Source organism: Sus scrofa, chromosome 6 (genome assembly GCF_054392235.1).
Source record: "Sus scrofa isolate SSC_HxYL_T2T_F1_AM1 chromosome 6, Sscrofa_HxYL_maternal_Yorkshire_Landrace_v2.0, whole genome shotgun sequence".
Taxonomy (NCBI): domain Eukaryota; kingdom Metazoa; phylum Chordata; class Mammalia; order Artiodactyla; family Suidae; genus Sus; species Sus scrofa.
In genome coordinates, this window is record NC_139388.1 from 104666470 (window position 1) to 104686735 (window position 20266).

At 43.4% G+C, this 20266-nt stretch overlaps 1 long non-coding RNA gene across 5 annotated transcripts; it reads right to left on the reverse strand.

Annotated features, from left to right (window-relative positions):
* Positions 1-3423: 3423 nt before the first annotated feature.
* Positions 3424-19635, reverse strand: LOC106507633 (uncharacterized). 5 transcript variants are annotated; one of them, XR_002345012.2, is made up of 5 exons: positions 19503-19635; positions 18085-18220; positions 17449-17597; positions 8472-8545; positions 3424-6387 (listed from the first exon to the last, which is right to left on the reverse strand). It is a non-coding gene; the product is annotated as an uncharacterized LOC106507633 (long non-coding RNA). The 5 variants fall into 5 exon arrangements; XR_002345010.2 differs by having other exon boundaries at positions 8472-8548; XR_002345009.2 differs by lacking the exon at positions 8472-8545.
* Positions 19636-20266: the final 631 nt, after the last annotated feature.

The window sequence follows — 20266 nt, forward strand, 5'->3', positions numbered from 1 at the left end:
GCTTTGCGTGAAATCATGAGTCTTCAGATCCTTTTGGGGAGCAGGAATGACATATACAATAAATAAAAGACAGTGTTGCATTGAGTTTAACCGACTACCGAGTGAGACAAAGAAAGATGTCCTGGACCCCCTGGCAGATGGCAGGGCCACCTTGGCTGGGAGCGGGCAGAGTACAGGTGGTGCTGGGAGAAAGTCATCCTCACTCTCAACTTCTTTGCACTTTGTCGGCGGAGAGTCAGAAGGACACCTGCAGGTGCCTCTGAGTGATCTGCTCATCAGATGAGGAAATATCCTTTTTTTTTTTTTTCGGCTCTGCTGTCCAATGAATTTTCCCCTGTGGGCTTAACAACAGCCTGAGAAGTTTACTCGTGTTTCCTCATTTAAAGTCATTTTACTCCTCAGGTACTTTGCTCACCCCAAATCATCCACGCCAGACTCTCAACACAGAAGAAGTTGGAAGCCCTGGGGAACCTAAACCTTCAGACTTCCTGGTGAAATGACTGGAAGGCAGATGTTGGCATAGTGTGAAAATTCAATACTTTGCTAGAACAATGTTTCCTAATCTAATAAATTATAACCACTGACGGGAGCCTGATGAAGTTATGGATCCTCTCCTCAGAAATCTGCTCGGGGGCCCGCAACACCTACTACTGTCTTTTCAAGATGGCAGGTGTCTTATTCTCTCCCATACACAGACAATAGCACCTTGATGTGAACAAGACCGTGTGTCTTCGTCCCTGTTTCCTGTCCTGTTTCTTTCATAAGATCTTGCATTCCCTAGCTTCACTTTCTAAATTGCCCTCCTAGATTTTTGTTAGCAGTTGGGGGAAATAAGGTAGAGGAGAATAGTCCTGGCCAACTTTCAAACAGAATGGCTGATTTTAATGGCTATGGAATGTTAAAATTGTAATACATTTTTCTCCTCTAAGCTCTATGCATTGCACATGTCCAAAGTAAAAATAGTTATTGTAAGCGTTATTGCTCAGTTCATATTGTTTCCAGTGAGGCATGAATTCTGAGGATGAAAATAGCCTGCTCCTCTCTCAATATATCTTGACCATTACTCAAAAAAAAAAAAAAAAAAAAAAAGCCCTGGAGGTAGATTAATAATCCTTACCTTCCATTTTATTCTGGATTATTAGGCTCATCCCCAGAACATAAATGAAGTTTATTGCAATGAGAGAGTCATGCAACTTTTTTTAAGACAATATTAATGCAGAGGTGATCCTTTAAGAAAAAAAATGAAAGAGCTAGCCAGACTTTCACATGGAAAATGGATAGAATCGAGAAGCACTAATTGGTTAAAGAGTTTATCACCTGTGGTTCACATGGTCCATACCTGTGACAGCTAAGGAATCACATGGTTTTATAGACATGCTGCTCTCTGTTTGGTCTCGGCCCAGCTCCTAATTACAACGCCATTGGCAACATCCATTGTCTCAGGAGGGAGCGGTCTTTGAAGCTGAGCTCCTTACCTTCGGCTAGGTGTGGGCTCGCTGGTTGTAACAAGTGTGGTCCTAGGCCATAGTCCCCTATAAGCATCAACTAAAGAAACTGTTTCTCTGAAAGTTTTAAAACAATATCTAGCTTTGGAGCTAAACTCATGCAAAGACACTGAAAGGAAAGTGACCCCTCCTATTGAGGGAGAAATCATATCATTTAACTCTCTGGGATTGATGTTTTTCATCCGCAAACTGGGGTGTGTGCTGTATCCATGTTATTTGAGTTGTTGAAATTTAAATGATAAAATACATGTAAAATATCAGATCATATGGACAGTGCTTACAACAACCATTCATTCAGCACATATTTATTATTTACTTAGTGCCTGCAGGCGGGGTGCTTAGCATTTGGGAAACAACAATGGACCAGAGACAAAAATCACACACACACACACACACACACACACACACACACACACACTCTCTCATGTCAAAAGCTCATGGAGTTCACATTTTATAGCAACACTTGATAAATGATTCTGTGAAAAATCAAATTGACCTTTTCCTCTTTTTTTTTTTTTTTAAATTGGGGCCCCACCCGAGGCACATGGAGGTTCTCAGGCTAAGGGTTGCCTTGGAGCTGTTGTTGCTAGCCTATACACAGCCGCAGCAATGCAGAATCCAAGTCATATCTTAAATCTACACCATAGCTCATGGCAGTGCTGGATCCTTAACTCACTGAGCGAGGCCAGGGATCAAACCAGCATCCTCACGAACACTAGTGAAGTTCATTATTGCTGAGCCACAACAGACACTCCAGATTGACCTTCTTCATCACGAATGCCAGATGCATTGCAGGAAGCCTAAGTCCTATTTATCTAGGCACAGAGGATGGGACTGCTTTGGAAGGATGTTCCTGGTTTTCTAATGAACTCCTTCTCTTCCTTGACATTTTAAATTCTGCTTGAACTATGGCATCTCCAGCGCCCAAGGAGCCAGAGAACGGGGACTGTGCACAGAACCTCTCAGCCCAAGCCCATTCCCAGGACAGGGGCAGGCCCTGCCACTACCAGGACCGCCCTGAACACTGGAGTTGCAGCAGGTATGAGGTTTTGGCTGCAGTGTGACACTTGATAATGACAGCCCCTCTTGACCTCCAGTGGGCCTTTGTCCCCACTTAGCATGTGGGTGCCATGAATAAAGGCATTGTTGGGGCCTCAGCTTGTCGGCCTTGGAGTGACTGGCGGGTGCGGACTCCGATGCCGCCTGTCCCCAGTGAGTCATAGAGGTGACACCTGACATGGAGATACTGCTGTCCCTCATCCCAGGGGTAGCAGAACAGCCAAATTTGCTGACCCTTGTTCCAGTCTGTTCCAATTTCCTAACGTTAATCTCCTTCACATTTAAGATTGCATGCACAGCTATGCAAATCAGCAGAGGCCAATAAGCTCAGGATTTGAAAGAAATTAGGAGCTGATCTAAAATGAACTAATGAGCAAGTACGAATTTAACTAAAAATTTAGAACACACTCCACAACCTGCCCCCACGGAAAAAATGCTTAAAATATATATATATAATTTATATATAAAAATATTACATATATGTAATGGTTAACATCCTTGTATGGAATATAGTTTTAAAGCTACCTGTAAGGTATAGCAATATTACATTCTAATATACATTACATTATTACATTATATCTAAATCTATATACATATAAACATTATGTATATACATACTGAAAAGATATACATCTTTGCTGTATAGTATAATCTATACTATAGTATAACCTATACTAATATGAACTATTTAAAATAAAATCTATGTGTTAGCTTTCGAGGATGATATATGCATCATAACTTTTCAACGAGATAATGAATAAATAAAAGTATAGATTTATAGAGCCGACATGTAAATCCAATAACCATCAGTTTGTTTCAGGTTCAGAAATTATTTTCATGTTCCAAAATTATGTTAGAAAAGATTTGAGTTTATTTGCAGTGAAAATGTATTTTCTCATTGGTTATAGTTTGGTAAATTGGGTTAAACTTTTAAAAAATTATGACATTTAGATTTGGTTGAGACTGAGGCTTTAAAAAACTCACATGACTTCTTTTGATTCCATTAAAGTTACTGCCAAAAATCCATGAATTTCATAATAATTTTAAAAGTTCTATGTAATTAATTATATTAGTTCCATATAACTAATTCAGATTTTTCCATTAAACATTTTGTAATAATGAGCAGTAAAATGAACTTATTTGAGTTTTTATCTGAGGTATCAGAGAGTAATCATAAAGAGAAGAAAAGTGATATAATCCATAAATTTCAAAATAGTTGAGTTTAACACTGGCAAGACTCATGTTTCCACAAAGTTAGAAACATGAAAGAATCAGAAGACAAACGTAGAATTATCGCTGAAAAAGCAGAAAAGTGATTTTGAAGTTTGGCTTGCCCCACATCTCAATATTTATCTTATTGAAAGAAAGGAGATATTAAAACTCAGTTTGAAACAGTATTACGACTGCCTCTTTAGGTAATATCTTTGGAAGAAGATATTCTGAAAGGGTGCAGGTTTTTTTCTGTTTTCCTTCTAATTGCTAAAATAAGTATTAGAAAATTATAATTTTTGCATTAATCAGTTTAAAGCCTCTTTCAATGAAAGTGGCCCAGAAATAAGGTTAAAATAGTGCAGCCTTTAAAAAGTAAACGTAATACTTCCTCCAGGAAAACAGTACTTTTCAACAAGATGCAGAGACATTAATATTATTTACTTTTTATGCATTTTCCTCTTAATTCTCAAAGTAAGATCGTAGTGACAGAATCATTAAAATAAGTGTGAAAAAGACTGAAAGGAGACAATTGAACTAATGCTTATGCCAGACCAGTTGGGTGAAAGAATAATTTCTGCAAGAGATATAGAGAACTTAAACGATTTCTTTTACAAATTTTCAGTGGTCTGTTTTTATTTCAATTGCTTAACCCGCAGTCAGTGGCGTTTTAAAGACCTTATTTATGGGATTTTTAGACCAGGAAGGGTCTTTGAAGATCATTCAACCCCGCCTTCTCACTTGACTTGGAGGAATGAAAGCAGTTGGGAGCAGGACCTGTGAAACCACACAGGTAGGGGCCCCCTGGCTCAGGCCAGTGCTCTCCCCGCCCCCAGAATTGCACGTGTCCTAACACTTCCAGCTATCAAATTTGTATTGCCTGATCAACCAGAGGAAAAGAGGCCTTATCTGGTCTCCCCCTGCGTCTCTCCCATGCTCAGAGCTGGGCTTGACTTCAGCCCTGTCTGCCCTTCCCTGGCATCAGGACAGTGATGGAGGGAATAGGGCGTTCCCCCCAGCTCTTTGTGAATAGCAACCTATGCGTGACATGGACTTTGGATGGTCTTTCAGAAAAACCCTGGAAGTTCTTTCTTCCCCCGTAGCCCTCTTTCCCCCCTCACCAGAAGCTGACTCAAACACATTTCTGGCTTTGAAAAAAGATGTGGGCAAAAGGCCAGTGGTTGGCTGTGGTGGGTGGAGGGAGGGAAAGACTGAAAAGGGGCAGGAGGAACCTCCCTCAAGTGATGGAGAGGCAGACTATTCCGTGTAGGATGATAAGCAATGAAATGCTACCGGGCAGCCCTGGGAACTATGTCCAATCTCTTTCTCTCTCTCTCTCTCTCTCTCTCTCTTTTTTTTTTTTTTTTTGATTTTTAGGGCCGCACTCTCGGCACATGGAGGTTCCCAGTGTAGGGGTCGAATCAGAGCTACAGCTTCTCACCTATGCCACAGCCACAGCAACCCAGGATCGGAGCCTCATCTGTGACCTACGGCACAGTTCACAGCAATGCTGGATCCTTGACCCATTGAGTGAGGCCAGGGATCAAACCCACGTCCTCATGGATAGTAGTCAGGTTCATTTCTGCTGTGCCGCAGTGGGAACTCCTGTCCAATCTCTTGAGACAGACCATGGTGGAAGATAGTATGTATGACTGGGTCACCTCGCTGTACTGCGGAAATTGGCACAACACTGTAAATCAACTCTGCTATAAATAATAAATAAATAAATAAATAAGAAATGTTCTGTATCTTGGTTCTGGCAGTGGTTTCTCAGGTCAATGTAACTGTCGGAACTCAGGGAATTACACTTTCCATGGATTCGGGTTTTGTGCGACCATCTATTTCTCCATAGAGTTTAAGAAAACGATGTAGAAATCCTATGACAAAAACTTCTGAATCATTATTCCTCTATTATCTAATGACTAAAGTAGGCTCTATCATTGTTTTGTCAGAAGGTAATTTTGAGAAAAGGTAATTTTGAGAAAAGCAGAATCGCCTGTCTCTATGCTATGGGAAATGAGAGATTTCGGATTATCAACACGTTCTGAAATATCAAGCCATGTAATTGAATTCGAGATCGTCCTAAAATATAAGGCCGTGTAATTTAATTCAAGATTCTTCCCTTTCCAACACAAGAAAGCACTGAAACTGATCTTCATGGATGTGAGAAGGAAGAGGCCCTATCTTTTTACCACTTTGCTGACCGATGTGTCCACCCCCATCCACAGGCAGACAAGAAATACTGGTTAAAAGCTCACTCCTTGCCTTTTCTGATTTTTCCATTTGACCTGATAGCTTAAAATATATAACCATGCCCTAGTCTCCCTTTGTCTGTCACAGCAGATCATTAAGCCACAGACCGGCCAACTAGCTTCAATCCACCAGTTCCCTTCTGCCCCCAAGTTCACCATTTCCTGTCGCCTCTCCCAACATCTCAGGGGAGCGCCATCTAAAAGCAGTGCCCTATTTTCATGCAACCTAATGCTCTTACACCCGATCCTATCTCTGGGGTCCTGGATGAGGCCTGGTGTGAAAGGTACAGAGTCAAGGCAGCTGAAAGGCTTCAGTACTTCTCCTGGAAGGCCATGGCGCGCGTGTGGCACTGCCTCTGCTCCTGTGACACAAAACGAGACAATTAGAGCTTTCCTGTATTAAGTGGGTGGAAATTCGCACAGCTAAGAGAGGGACAGTTAGGCCCTTTGCCAAAGCGGCTGGGTCTTTATGGACAAGGCAGCGTGCTTTCAGAGGGAGATGCTGCTGCCCTCGCAGAAGCAGGACCCTGCAGACAGGAGGGTCTCACCCGCCCACACGTAGGGACCAGCAGACTCCCCCCTTATGCTCCAGTGTCCTCAGCTGTCCCGTTGGCCCAGAGGAGACTTCTCTTTGGCCCCCTGCTCACCTCCTTTCTTTTCCTGTAGAAGCTCTCCTATTCATACATGTGACTCATGAGAATTCAGGAACACATGCAATTTAATGACCAGAAATTAGGTAAACAAGCTAGCTTTTTCTCTCTCTGAAGCCTTCCCCTAGGGTTATCAATGATGCTTTGTGCAATGGTTTATTTTTCCCTTTGATGTGGTATATTTTCATAAAAGGATGCAGTGTTTTATGCGATTTTTCCCTCTACAGATATATATTTCATCCACGTGCATATCCACGTGCATAAAGAACGGAAATAAGGTGAAATGTGCCTGACAGTGGACCGGAGATCAGAAAGGGCACAAATGTACACTTCGCGGCAAATGTTATTAACCTGGAGTTCTTGCTTTGCATTGGTGGATGGGGCCCAGGAAGACACACGGGCTCCGTAATCAGACTTCCCTTGGAAGGGCTCCAACTCTGCTACTTCCTTGATGCTTGACGGGGAGTGGGGGGGGCACACATGTTAGTTTTATTCAAACAGTATCCTCGTCTGCAGAGGATAATTGTTGCCAAATTATTAACACAATATAATACAGGTAAGTTTCCTGGTCAGTAAGCAATGACGTAGAAGCCTCCTTAATAGGAAACTCACTGGATTGATCATTCTGTCCTTGGCTTGTGGACAGGGTCCACTTTAAATTCTGTGATTCTGCCAGCTTGAATGAGACTTGTTCTTTTGTGACGGGAGCCAACGCACCCTGCTGTGGACGTGGGAACTGCTCACAGGAGGCAGCATAGCCTGGAGGAAATAGCAAGGTCTGGGAACCCAAAGACAGGATGAGGGCAAAAAAACCAGCCCCATGTGTACTGTCTGACCATGGAAAAGAGGTGTTTTGGTTTTAGTAATAAAATTATATGTTCTTAGCCCTTTGTCTGAAAAAAAAGAAAACAACAACAGAGGAGCTTTTTAATTCAGAAAAATTATTTGCTTCTTTTCTCACTTAAGGCTGTTTGCAGATATTGAGACAAAAGCTGGGACATCCCACTTTATAACTGGCTTTAAGACATAGCAGACATTCAAACCCCAAAGCCTTGAACTTGAGCCATATGGACATTTCTGTCACTTAGAGAAATAGAAGACACCAGCAATACTACCAAGACTCGAAAAAAAATTTTTTTTTTTTTTTTTTTTGGCTAGAACCCATCATATGGAACTATAAAGAGAGGAAAAATGAGGCGCTGTTTTACATGTTTTATATCTTTTTGATAGATAGGAACAACAGAGTTTTGAGGTACAGGTTTGGCTTTCAGAAGCCGCTAAAGTCAAACAAAACAGGAGGGTGTTACGGATCAGTGACACTTTGGGGGACCACAAATGAAAATCGGAAGCAAACACCACTAAGTGTAAAGAAGGCTGAACACATCACAGGAGGAACAGCAGAGGGTTAGGCTGGGAGAGGAGAAAAGACTGCAGAAACCCTCCGTGTTGAGAAGGAAGAGGGTCCCTGTGTGAGGCATTTGTAGTGAGAGGTTGCGATTAAGTAAACAAGGATTCTTCAGAGGAAGGAAAAAAGTGTGTCGTTGAGACAGGACCACAGGGAAGCTCGGGGAGCTGGGCCCGAGGACACACTGGGAATTTCACTGATGGGAGACTGTTTCTTATTCACACACACACACAATGTGTAAATTGGCTGAATGCTGTATTTTCAATTATCCTTCACAATGGGAAAACCAAACCCAACAATATTTAGGGGTTATGAACAGTGGGGAAAAAAAGAATGAACAAAGGAGAAACTTGATGGAAAGGCTCAGAACACAGCCAGTGGGCCTACAAACCTGCTTCTCGGAGGTGAGCTTGAGGCTCCGGGCTGCAGTTTTATATGCACTGTGTGGGACGGAGTCACAGTTTGCTGCTAAGAGGATGGCAACAGTCAATATTTATCCAATGTGCCCTGTCCTGGGCTAAATGCTTTCCGTGCAAATCTCATTCAATCCTCGGGAGAACCTGAAGCCCCAGGGGCAAGTTGCATTTCAGAAAAATTACATTCAACACCTGAGTCATCAGACAATATCATACAGCCAGCAGGTATTTGGGGTTTGAACCCATACCTCTGAGTCCAAAGCGGAGTGCTTCACTTCTATCTCCCTAACGGCTCACTGCCAAACTAGGAAGGGAATGCCAGCTGGACAGGGTCCAGCTTCTGTCCTTTCCCCTGTCAGGCCAGAGCAAGGGGCCCTGCTCCCCAGTGCCTCACCCTGTAATACAGAAACTTTGTTAGCCTTGCCTTATGCACTGTTTGGGGATTGGAGGAGCCATCCTCTGCAGGGTTTTTTGTTTGTTTGTTTGTTTTGTCTTTTTTGGACCGCATCTGCAGCATATGGAGGTTCCCAGGCTAGGGGCTGAATCGGAGCTGCAGCTGCTGGCCTACGTTGCAGCCACCAAGATGCAGGATCCCAGCTGCGTCTGCGACCTACACCACAGCTCATGGCAACGCCAGGTCATAACCCACTGAGTGGGGCCAGGGATCACACCGAGATCTTCATGGATACGAGTCGGGTTCTGAGCCACAACAGGAACTCCCAGAGGTTAGTGTTTGATAAAGGACAAGCAAGCTCCAGCGCAAGAGTGCTTATCATCGCGATTGTGCTGCACTTGCGCAGAACGGCAAAGAATGCATTTCATATGCTATGTTACCAATTGCTGTCATCTCAGGTTATGATGTTTAATGAAACTATTACAAGCTTGAGAGTACGATGCTAGAAAAGTCTGAGTACAGGGAAGGTGTCCATTATACCTGCAAAGACCTGAAGGTTCAAGTGAATCCACCCTTTGATTTATAGAAAATGAACCCAGCAGGTGACATAACTGGCCCAGGGTCACCGAGAATATGGGAACCAGGACTTCAAGGCATGTCTTTGTGGACAAGGGGGGTTTTCATACCTCATCTGCGGTGGCCCAGGGTAGGGTGGGTCCAGGAGGCCACAGGAAGAAACACACAATCATTGTTCAATCCATTAAATGGAAATCTGGCTACGTTTCTCATTCCAAAATTAACTGCAGTTGGGTTGAGAGTTTTAGTAAATGTTAAGTGTGTGTAATTAATGGCAAATATTTTGCTCAGAGCCTCTCGACAGACATTCGTGATTAATCAGTTGATTCTGAAGGTTAATCAAATAAAAGACTTACTACCCACGTTTGCCTAGACTATTTCCTCAACTCTCTCTCTCTCTCTCTTTCTCTCTCTCTCTCTCTCTCACACACACACACACACACACACACACACACACTTGTGCACAGACTGCCTTTCATGTATTAGGACCTAAAGAGGATAATTTCCTCCTCTTTGCCACTTCAAATATTTCTTGAAATCATAAATCACTTCCACTCTCTCCAACCCCTGTTACCAAATTTCCCATCTCTCCTCTTATCTAACCACAATCATAGATGGGTTTGAAAATACAGTCTCATATCAGAAGTCGCTTTTTATTGCAACCCGTGCATTCCCATTGGTACATGTCGGGTCTCCATGCAGAGGTGTCTTTGGCCATGAGAGACGCTGTCCTTGTCTCAATCGAGGGCAGGATGTGTGGTGATTATGATGGTCAGATGCACCACTTAGACGCAAGGGTTTGTGGGACGGAGATAACAGGACCCATGTTAAGCCCGTCGCTGTTGCTGCTCCATGGACATGACCACCAATTCACAATCCTGCCGTTATGTTACTAATGCCTTAGACTCAGAAGGAAAAATGACTACTTTTAACTTCAATTTTCCACACTGAGGAGAGTTGAGAATGTCTAAATGGAAGTTTGTCCGAGGAGGTAGCCTCAGAGCAAAAAGTAGGGTTTTTAAGCCATCGCATCATTGGTAACTACCAGCCAAACTAACATATGTGCTCTTTTCAATTGCGCTGGTGACCCTTGAGCAAAGTCTAGGAGGAGATGACTGGGGAGCCACACGGATCAGGCAGGGGTGCGGCTGGTGCAAAGGGCCTGGGGCGAGCCTTGCACATACTGCTTGAGGAGCAGCAACGAGGCCAACTTGGCTGGGACAAAATAAGTGAGCAGTTAAGTCCAGGGCAATAACATCACCGAGACTGAGCTGGATGAGCTGGGGGCAGGTGACCAGATGGTGAGGGCCATCCACGCAGTCCTAAGGAACAGACTCTTCTTTCAGGGAGCCGGGAGACCTCGGACAACGGAGGGAAGCACTGCTATGACCTGATTTGTCCTTTAAAGGGGTCCTCCTGGACACAGTGTGTCCATACAGGTTCATGGCGGTAATACATTACCGTCCCCGGGGCTGTTGGCGATGGGGCAGACTGTGCATGTGCATGTGGGAAATTGCAACAATTTCTTTTTTTTGTTTGTTTGTTTTGTTTTTGCCTTTTCTAGGGCCGCTTCCGTGGCATATGGAGGTTCCCAGGCTAGGGGTCTAATTGGAGCTGTAGCCACCGGCCTACACCAGAGCACAGCAACGCGGGATCCGAGCCACGTCTGCAACCTACACCACAGCTCACGGCAACACCAGATCCTTAACCCACTGAGCAAGGCCAGGGATTGAACCTGCAACCTCATGGTTCCTAGTCGGATTCGTTAACCATTGCGCCACGACGGGAACTCCAGATTGCAACAATTTCTGCTCCATTTCGCCAGAAGCTAAAAACTGCTCTTTAAAAAGTCTCCATAAAACAAAACAAAAGAAACACGCGTGGCTGGTGAAGAGACCATCTGCCTCCAGACAGGCCTGTGTTGTGATTTCTTTGCCTCACTCTCTGCTATTCTGGCCCCTCCTTCTCCCCCCGCAGCCAAAGCTAAACACTCAGGTTTCCGTCCTGACCTTTAAACCCATCTCCCTTTTCCTAGAAGCTCTTGTTTCCTGTGAACTTGGGTAACCCCCTTGGGACTGGCTTTGTGTTTCTCATGGAAGAAACCAACCACAATACCTGGTGCAGACCGACTGGAGAGGAATGTGGTGAAGGAAACCTTAGGATCTGTTAAAAACGGAATTTCAAGATTTATAAGGCCAGAAAGCAAAGCCAGTTTTTCACACCAGAGTTCTAAAAGCTGATGGTGACAAAGAGGGGACATTGCCCTCACCCTCTCAAGGCTCCCACCTTGTCCATTCATGCACGCAGGCCTGCGGTTCATAGCAAATCTTCCTGCAAAATGGTTCCCCACCCTGTGACCAAAGAGCAAATAAAGTTTACCAGATACTAGAAAATCACTTCCCCCCAGAATATGTATTTATTTATCTTCCAATTCTAAAGACTCTTAACAAAGGCTCCTGTTGGAGGCTGTCCTCAGCATTTTTCACATAAAATAACTAACCCCATTTCTATGCTCCTGATTTTTTTTCTTTTGCTTTTTTTTTTTTTTTTTTTTTTTTTCTTTTTAGGGCCTCACCTGTAGCATATGGAAGTTCCAGGCTAGGAGTCGAATCTGAGCTGCAGCTGCAGGCCTATGCCACAGCTACAGCAATGTGGGATCTGAGCGGAGTCTGCGACCTACTGCACATCTCATGGCAACCCTGGACTCTTAACCCACTGAACGAGGCCAGGGATCGAACCTAAGTCCTCCTGGATACCAGTAGAGTTCATTACCACCCAGCCATGATGGGAACTCCCAGATATGTTTGATTTTTCAATGGCCTCTTGAAACAAAATAAAATAACAAAAAATAAATTAATTAAAAGGACTGAAATCCGAGGGGAGATGCAACTGCAGATATGTATTTTTTATCCAATGTATGTTACGTTATACTAAAACACTGTTTTTTGTTAACAAAGGCATTAAGAAGCCCCTCCCCAAAGCCAAAACTCTTACTGAAAACTGCAGTTGAACAAGTTCAGTAATGGCTATAATCCAAAACAAACAAACAACAAACAAAACAAAATGCTTTTCAAGGGTGCAGATGCAGAAAAAATCCTGGTCAGTGAGTAGTGTTTTCAGCCAAAATAATCCAGGTTGGTATCAAGCAATTCAATAGAAGTATTTTTAACAATGCATTAAAAATATGTTCCTAGTGACTTACTCAAGGTTCCCTCCCAAAGATATTTTTCTCCTAAAAGCAGTAGATAAGATTTCATTTCTGACATTTTCTTCAGAGGGGATTTTCAGTGGGTGCATTCGGGGTTTCTTCTCTTCCCCCCATGAAGACCTTGGCTGATCCTAATGCTGGGGGCCGTTCCCAGAGGGCAGCCTGCATGCTGCTGGGGCGTTCAGGGCCCAGCCTTGCTCAAAGCACTAAGGTCATGGCCCAGGAGTGGCTTCTGGCATTTTCTGAGCCTCATCCCACTTCTTCTCCAGCATCTTTCGTCCTCTCTCTTACTTGTCATTCTCTTTTCATTCCCCTCTTCTTGTCTTTCTCTTCCTGTTCTCTAGGTTTAAGTGCTTAACAGTGACAGTTGCAAGGATCAGGTGCACTTGAAAGTCATGCACAGAGTATCTTTATCCTGTTATTTAAATCCCTTTGTTTGGAGCATTGCTGTGGCCAGATTGCTTTCGCCTTGGCCTGCTCGGCCCCATCCCCTTGGCTGTGGCCCCCCTCGCCCCCTTCCCCGCACCCCACTAAGTCCCAGTTTGTTTTGCTCACAGCCCTTCATGCCTGTAGCGTCATCCTGCGTGTGACAGACCTGAGTCCCAGCTCTAGGACCTTCTCTGATGAAAGTGTGCCCCAGTGCTCATCATGGAGCCTGGCACCAAGTAGGTGATCAAGGACATTTTTTGAATCATGAATCAATAAAATTTTCTAAATTGAAATTCACAAAAGGAAAATTCTCCTTGATTTGCTATTCAAGTTCCAAGTGCTCTCATGTATATAGTTTAATTTATTTTAATAATTTAAATGTACTTTAAATATACTATTTAAACTTCTAGTTTAATTTATATTTAGAAAAGTATTGAGGACTTCAATTCTTGCCAAGATGAAGAAGCCCCTTGTCTTCTTTTCCTAACGTCCTTGCTCTTAACTAAACATCCTTGGACATAACATGGTAAATGAGCACAGGAAGATTCTGGAAGGTGGAAGAGAGGCTGGGAAACTTGCCATTTTGCTCAAAGTTTGCTTTATCTGATGTCAATTTCTGCTTTACTTTGATTAGTGTTTACATAATATGTCTTTTTGCATCCTTTTCTTTCAACTTACCTATACACAAATATATTTGATGTTTATTTTAAACAGTATATAGTTGGATCATTCAGAAAATTCAGTCTTAGAAAAAGGATACAAATGAACTTCTTTGCAGAACAGAAACAGACCCACAGACTTTGAAAACAAATTCATGGTTACCAAAGGGGGTTGGGATTGGCAAATGCACATAGAGGTACATGGAATGAATGCCAACGGGGACCTGCTATAAAGCACAGGGAACTCTACCCAATATTTTGTGATAATCTATGTGAGAAAAGAATCTGGAAGAGAATGGATGTGTGTATAACTGAATCACATTGCTGTTTAGCAAAAATGATCACAACATTATAAATCAACTATTCTTTAATGCAGCTTTAAAAAATGAAAAAAAAAAAAGTCTTCCTATCTCTGTCTTGTCATCGGTGTTTTAAGATGAATTGAATTTACATTTAATTCAATTATCCACACATTAAGGCTTAATTCTACCACTTTCCTGTGTGTTTTCACTTTCCGTTCCTCTATTCTTCTTTTTCTGCCTCCCTGGGGTTTCTTTGAACATTCGTTTAGCACTCTGTTGTGATTTGTGTAAAATGTTTGAATGTAACTTTGTGTAGAGATGTTGAGTGGTTGGTCCGGGTGTTGCACGATCGTGTGTAAATTATCCCACATCTCAGCATTTTAAAGTTTGAGAAAAGTGAACAAACCTCTCATCCATTTAGTCCATTTGCCCTTCCCCTTCCTAACACAGTTGACTTTAATGCTTCCTCTCCATGTGAGAACAATGTCAGACAATATCACGGCCTTTGTTTCCCTCATCTAACATAATTTCTAAAGTTTCAAGAGAAGGATGAGAGTCTCTAATACGCACCCTCATTTGTGTGTCTTCTCATTCACTGCTGGTGGGGAAGTAAAATGGCAGTGTTGAGTTCCCTGGTGGCCTGGCCGGTTAAGGGTCTGGTGGTGTCAGTGGTGTGGCTTGGGTCACTGCTGTGGTGCAGGTTCGATCCGTGGCCGGGGAAATCCCACATGTCACAGGTGCAGCCAACAAATAAATAAATAAATAAATTTATTTTTTAAATAGCCCTGCCACTTGGAGAAATTTTGTTAAATGCTAAGCGTATTTACCATATGCTCTGGAAATCACACGTCTGAGACTCTATCTCTGATTAATGGACACTTATGTCCATAAAAATGTGTACAGGAAAGTTTGCGGTATCTTTATTTGTAATAGAGACTACGGATTTGGGAATTAGATGTCCTGCAAGGCATAAACAGCAAAAAAAAAAAAAAAAAAAAAAAAGAAAAGAAAGTGGTACAGTCACACAGAAGAATACTATTCAACAACAGAAAAGCCCAGTTTATCAACACAACTTGGATGGAACTCAAGGGAATTATGCTGAGTGAATTAAAGCTAGTTTCCAAAGACTATATGCTGTATGATTCCTTTTATGTAGCATTCTTAAAAGGATCACAGGTGTACAGAGATGGAAGTAGAGAAGGGACTTAGCGCCTACCAAAAGGAAGGGACAGAGTTGGGGGGGGGGTGACTGTCAAAGTGTAGTACAAGGGATCTTTGTGATGATGGAATTTTTCTGTATCTTGATTTTTACAGTGGTTGCATAAAGCTACACATGATAAAATCACCCAGAACACACACACACACACACACACACACACACACACACACACACAAGAGCATGTAAACTTGGAGAAATCTGAGTGAAATAACATGGTACTCATGTTACCTTCTTGGTTTGGATATTGCACAACAATTATGTTCTACTGCTGTCACCATGGGAGGAATGGGTTAGGGGTCCACAGGACCTCTCTGTAATCTTTTTTGCAACTTCCTGTGAATCCAGAATTTTTTCAAAACGAAAGGGAAAGAAATACAGAGATGCGGACAGAATATTTACAAAATTACCATACTCTCCAACACTCAGGTCTCAATATGATTTATTTCTATTTTATTCATCTTTTTTCTTTCTATGCATAACTAGGAGTGTATTTGCAAAGAGGGCTTATAATGGCCACACTTCTTTTGTACCATTTCTCTTTCATTTAACAATATGTCATTAATAGTTTTCCATGTTTAAATTTTTTCCAATAATGTCTTTAGATGCTTTTTGGTGTTAAGCAGATGAAAACAACCCAGTGTACGTCACAAATGCCTCTTTCTTAAGTCCTGCCGTGACAAGATCAATGTTGAGCCACCCTTTTCTGAGCGGGAGACAGAGATATAACCATGATTTGGTGGCATGTCCCCAACTGGTTTCTGTAATAAATACGTTCCTGACATATTTCTAGCAGACCTGAGGGCTCAGGTGAAAAGTTATGTCACTTCACAAAGCAATGACAGAAATCTACATCAAATATATTTGATGCTAAATTTTTAATTGTCCTCTCTACCTTCCTACCCTTTACCAGAGGTGGTAATCACCTTGGCCTCATATTTCAGCTTTAGAAGGAAAAGAGAAATATAAATGTTGGAGCTGTAGTCTCCATGGTGATGGACAAAGTCAGAGGAACAAGCTAGCTTTCTCCTTATCTTCCAGAAGTTTCACGTAAAATTCCTACTTTCCTAGCTGTGTTGCTGTAGACCCAGACCATCCGTCTTGACAGCTGAGTTTCACACAGCAACTTACCTTCATCTGCAGGAATTAGTTATCATCCTAACACTCTTAGCAATGCTCAGACTTCCTTGCTGAAATTGAAAGTACATCCAGACCTCCCAAATCTCTCTGGTAGTAATTAACCTGAGCGTGCCCAATATGTTTTTTGTGAGTCGAGATAATTTGTATATATGGCATAATTTTTTAAAGGTTTTAGCATTTGATAAGAGTCAACTATGACATAGAGACTCAGCTATATAAAATGCCTCTTACCAAAGCACATCCTAGAAATTGCATTTAGACTGCTGTTTCCTAAGAAAACAATTAATGCGCCATATCGAGCAGCACATTCTTCTGCTGTAACTGAATGAAAAGGCAATGTTCTCTTAGCGAGACCCGCCTTTGGCAATTCATTCCATTTCCAGGAGTCTCAGGTGCCAAATTTGCTGCTAATCAGGTTTTCTATCTCAGCTGACAGTCCTGGTGGAGTGCTGTGCTTTTATTTCCTTGTGCTATTTAATGTCACGATTCAGAACTTTAGAGAAAGAGGGATTGTCTCTACCTGGTGCACGACATAAAATGACAACCAGGTGTTCATTGCCTGCCCCATGTTCAGGGGAACACAGCTATGGATACAAATTGTAAAAAAAAAATTGCTCTTAGAGGATTCCAACAATCAGGCACATTATAGGGTGTAATCGCTTCAAGGATCACCCATCCTGCATGAACTTGGAACAGCCCCCAAGCATTTATCTCATGCCTTTTGCTGGGCAAAGCTCAATGACCTTGGTGCCTAGACAAAAATGCAGTTCTTGGGCAGGCGGGGTGTCTCAGAATTCCATGATGGATGTAAAGGCATTTTAATCTCATTACTGTGTCTTGTGAATTTCCATTCATCATGTTCAAGGACTATCATACTTTCTGAAATGCAGCCCAATGAAGCGATGAACAAAACTGAAGGTTTAACTCAACGTATTTCTTAAAGATCTTGATTAGTGAAAGCAAGGGAGTTAGGGGAAGGGATTGAACAAAGAGAGTATTGGCCATGTGCTGGGCTTTGCTGGGCTTACCATGGACGGTGTTGCTTCTCATGTGGAAAGAATACATTTCTCCATGAAGATGCAGGGACATGGCACTGTACACTTCTGCACCAAGTCAACCTTTATTTATGTGGTGTTCAACGTTTCCCTCTTAAGGCATCCAGGACCATCTTTGCTCCCTAAGGCAAGCAGATAACAGGGCAATTTTTCATTTGGGAGATCGGGCTTCTTCGTGTATTTGACTCCTAAGCAAGATTCACTGACAGTACCAAGGAGGGTCTGCGTGTTCTCAGTGAAATGGAGAAATGGATGCAGATCATCTGCTGGGTAATTTGCATTAGGCTCAGAGGCCCTGACCTCCCAGGCTGGTCTTTGCCTCCTGGGTCCTGGCCACATCCTGTGAATTCCATTCCTATCCTCACCACCTTCTCCCAAGCTGTCTATGATCTAGAATAGATGGTTATCAATTTGCAACCTGCACATTGTACATTCTGAACTGTGCACAGTGACTGTAGCACAAAGCACACACTTATTAGTGACATAAATCCAGGTTTCCGTGCCTGAATAAAGAGTCAGCTATGATCTATACCTGGAAAAGCAGAGCTGGAAGGAGTGCTGGCTAGCCTTGTGGTAAAAGTGACTCTCTCCCCTGAACCCCAGACATACACTGTGGATTCTGTTTCCATGGGAAGAAAAGGACAAACAGGAAAGTCGGCCCTCGACTTGTATCTGTGGGGGGCTCAGAGGACTCCAGATGCAGGCACTTTCTTAACTGATACATTTTCATGATGGAGAAGGGGGCCTGGAAAACAGAAGAATTGTGACCAGCATTAATGATAACACGGGGGCCTCCTGTACAAATAAAAGCCTTCTGCCTGCCAGCTCCTTTCTGACAATAGAGCTATGATTTGTCTCTGCCAGAGAAAGGCCTGACCCAGGCCGGAGACTTCAGCTTGACAATGGCTGTCTCCCAGTGGGCAGATGGATAATTAAAACTTAGATGACTTTTAGGACCCTGGTGAGTCAACTAGAATTTGGATGCCAAATATTCAACCCAAGAAAGTGAATAAATGCCCACAAGTCATCTGGAAAGCTCGTAGGTCCTGGGAGGTGATGGGAAAATCACTAAAAGAGGTGAGAAGGAGTTCCCGTCAGTGGCCAAAGTGGAAATGAATCTGATTAGGAACCATGAGCTTGCAGGGTGAATCCCTGGCCTGGCTCAGTGGGTTAAGGATCTGGTGTTGCCCTTAGCTGTGGTGTAGGCTGGCAGCTCAGATGCCCCGTTGCTGTGGCTGTGCTGTAGGCTGGCAGCTGTAGCTCTGATTCAACCCCTAGCCTGGGAATCTCCATGTGCCACGGGTGGGTCATAAAAAGCAAATAAATAAAATAAAATAAAATAAAGATGCGAGAAGCCATTATTCATGAGACTCCAGGAGACCAAGGCGTGGGGGAGGGTAAGTCCAGACCTGGTGAGGCCCTACATCGGGAAACACATGATGGAGTCAGCAGGCAGGGCAGAGGCTCTTGGTACCCAGGCTGGGCTGACATCACATCTGCCATCTGGACCGGGGCTCTCAGAGATGCTTTTTGCTGTGGCGGAAAACGTGGTAATTTCTCACCTGCCTCAGAATCCCGCCATCTCTGTGAATCCACCCTACCCTTTTAGAGGATTAAGTTAGCAACATGGAGGAAAAAAAAAGAGTGGGAGAGAAGAAAAAAATAGGTATCTTCAAGCTGCATGTTTGACAGCTGATGAGGAAATTGCCTTTATAAGAGCTGGGACATGTCATTGTGACCGGCACACAACAACTGCAAGGTCAAATAAATGAGCGCTGTGGCCCGGGAATATCACTCCCAAGACTGCGATCTGCCGGGGACCGGGAGGTTCGGCGTGTAGAGTGTGGGTGTGCGTGCACACGCGTCTTCTTCCTAAACCACTCTCTCAGGAACTCCCTTGGAGGCTGTTAAGCTTTTCCTGGTATAGTTAAATGCTGATGCCAACTCCCCCACCCCCCCCATATCTTTAGAATACCCTGGGAAGTCAGTACCTTTCTGCTGATTGGAAGAAGCATTAAAATATGTACCTTTTATCCCATGGGGTTCTTTCACTTCTCCCGAACGTTTGTTCACAGGATGGGATAAGAGTGTCATCAGAATCACATTCTTCTGGTTTACGTTACTGTACTTAGAGGGTTACATTTCTTTCTGGCAATTTCCTTCTTTGACAATGCCAGCCAACTTAAGAAGGCGGTGGGCTGGACTCTTCCACTTCCCACCAATCAGATTGTTGTTCCCTAGCCAGTTCAGAGCATCACATCAGCATCAGGAAAACAAGCAAGCTTCAAGCTAATGGCCACCGAGGAAGAAGCAGCCGGTGGGGGGGGGGGGGTGCTTCCTGGCTCCTAGCAGCGCATCCTCAGAACTGCTGCCCACCCCGCGTTGCCACGGCAGAACTGACCCTGCTCCTCTCTAAGGCTGGACTCTCCTCCTGGGCCGCTCTGGTCTATTCCTGGGCATCTCTCCTGTGAAGGTTCTGCCTCCTCCTATTCCTTTCATCCAGCATAGACAAAACTGGGCACCTCCAGGTCCTGCTCCATCTCTGTGCTGCATTTGCAGCAAAAGGCCTCAGAAGAGGGAAGGACATTGTCTTACACCCCCCCTCCCATCCTCTCCTACATCTGATTCATTTGAGATTCTGTCTCCACTTCTGTACCAATACTGCTCTTGCAAAGGTCACCAAAGGCCCCCAGGTCGTTGATGGGGCTTATCAGTAGCACCTGGCCCTGTTTCTCCTCTGTCCTCCTGGAAACGGTTCACCTAACTTTGGGGGATCCATCTGGGTCTCTCT